Source organism: Dioscorea cayenensis, chromosome 15 (assembly GCF_009730915.1).
Source record: "Dioscorea cayenensis subsp. rotundata cultivar TDr96_F1 chromosome 15, TDr96_F1_v2_PseudoChromosome.rev07_lg8_w22 25.fasta, whole genome shotgun sequence".
Lineage (NCBI taxonomy): Eukaryota > Viridiplantae > Streptophyta > Magnoliopsida > Dioscoreales > Dioscoreaceae > Dioscorea > Dioscorea cayenensis.
In genome coordinates this window covers 13,821,275-13,823,439 of record NC_052485.1, presented here as the reverse complement: position 1 = coordinate 13,823,439, position 2,165 = coordinate 13,821,275, and the positions used below count along the sequence as shown (strand labels likewise).

Sequence of the window (2,165 nt, the reverse complement as noted above, 5' to 3'; positions counted from 1 at the left end):
GGTAGAACAGACCCTCATACAGGTCTGGATTGAACATTTCCTGCATGTATTCATCAACAATCTCATCAGTAGTGTCTAGAAAATACAAAGTATCATCGAAATCAAGAGAATGTCGCATGGCTTCAGTAAGGCTGCATGTGAGCTTATCATCTCCGACTCTCAATGTTAGCTCTCCACCGTCTATGTCAATAAAAGCTTTGGAAGTCTGCAAAAACGGCCTCCCAAGTATTAAGGGTACATTCGCACCCTCATCGACGTCTAGCACTACGAAGTCAAACGAAAAAATGTACTTGTCCACCTTGACAAGCACGTCTTCGATGATGCCCCTTGGATGTCTCACCGTTCGATCCACCAATTGCAAAGTCATCCAAGTAGGCCTAGGCTCGCCCAAGCCTAGCTTTTGAAAGAAGGTGTATGGCATGATGTTGATACTGGCCCCTGAGTCCGCCAATGTCATTTCTTGACATAGATTGTCAATATTACACGGAATGATGAAGCTTCCCGGGTCTTTCTTCTTGTGCGGCATGTTCTTTTGCAAAACCACCGAGCAAGATGCATCTAAAATCACTGAAGCACTCTCCTCTAACTTCCTCTTGTTGGTCAACAAGTCTTTCAAGAATTTTTCATACTTAGGCATTGGGCCAATGCCTCAACAAAAAGGAATATTGATGTGGAGTTGCTTGAACAAACTCAGGAACTTCTTGTACTGTTCATCCCCTTGGTCATTCTTAAATCTAGAGGCTTAAGGGATTCTTGGCTTGAAAGATGGGGGTGCCACCTCCTTCTCTTTGCTTGCTTCCTCCTCGGCCTCTATAACCTCGGGTGCGTGTTTATTTGGCTTCTCACTCGGAAGCCTACCTTCGACCTCACGACCATTTCTCAAAGTGATCGCCTTCACATGCTCTCTAGGGTTGGTCTCGGTGTTACTCGGCAAGCTTCCTTGTGGCCTTTTCGATAAGGACTTCGCAATTTGCCCTACTTGATTTTGAAGATTATGCAAAGAGGTGGTGTGGTTGCGAAGTGTAGCCTCAACTGATTGGAACCTTGTATTAGATGATTACAAAAACCTAGTTAAGGCCTTCTCCAAATCGTTCATTCGGGTCTCCAAACCTGAAACTCGGTTCTCCATGTTTGGGGCTTGTTGTCGGAAACCTGGTGGCCCTATGGCCTTTTGTGGACCTTGGTTGCTCCACTAGAAATTGGGATGACTCTTCCAACCCGGATTATAGGTATTGCTGTATGGGTTTCCTTGACTCCTCATGCCATTACCCACAAAATCGATGTTCTCAACCGAAGATGCATCACCAATAGATATCGGGCAATCGGAGAGAGCATGTCCTCCACCACACTCGGTGCAAGTAATCACGGCCGCCACTCTATTCGAAGTTAGAAGATCTAACTTCTTACTCAATGATTCCACTTGAGCCGCCAACGAAGTCACTGCATCTATTTCATGGAGACCGACCACCTTCTTCTTCTCCCTAGCATTCCATTGGTAGTTGTTTAACCCCATTTCTTCAATTAGTTGACGGGCCTCATTGGGGGTCTTGCTACCTAAGGTACCTCCTGCTGCCGCATCCAAGAGTTGCCTTGTACTCGGATTTAAACCGTTGTAAAAGGTCTGAACAATCATCCACTCCGGAAATCCATGTTGCGGTCACTTTCTTAGGAGCTCCTTGAACCTTTCCCGCGTCTCAAACAGAGACTCCAATTCCAACTGTACAAAGGATGAGATCTCATTCCTAAGCTTTGCGGATTTTCCGGGAGGGAAATATCGGGCAAGAAAAGCTTCTACCATCTGCTCCCATGTGGTAATCGAGGCTCTAGGTAATGAGTGTAGCCAATGCTTCGCTCTCCCCTTCAAGGAAAATGGGAAGGCTCTCAACTTGATGGCATCATCCGTCACCCCGTTTATCTTCAACATATCACACACCTCGAGAAAGTTCTCTATATGACTGTTTGGATCCTCATCGGCCAAACCATTGAACTGTGCAGATTGCTGCAACATGTAGATGAATGCCGGCTTCAGCTCAAAGTTCTAAATTATAATCGGGGGATACACAATGCTCGATTGTGTCCCCAATACTGAAAGTCTGGCATAATCGAATAATGTCCGCTGCTGCTCATTCTGTTCTGCCATGTTTTCAGATTCTTCTACTTCCAAA

General features: G+C 45.7%; 1 non-coding gene across 1 annotated transcript; it reads left to right on the top strand.

Moving 5' to 3' along the window:
- The first annotated feature begins 1,643 nt into the window (after positions 1–1,643).
- Positions 1,644–1,750, top strand: LOC120278290. The gene has a single exon (XR_005541628.1). It is a non-coding gene; the product is annotated as a small nucleolar RNA R71 (small nucleolar RNA).
- Positions 1,751–2,165: the final 415 nt, after the last annotated feature.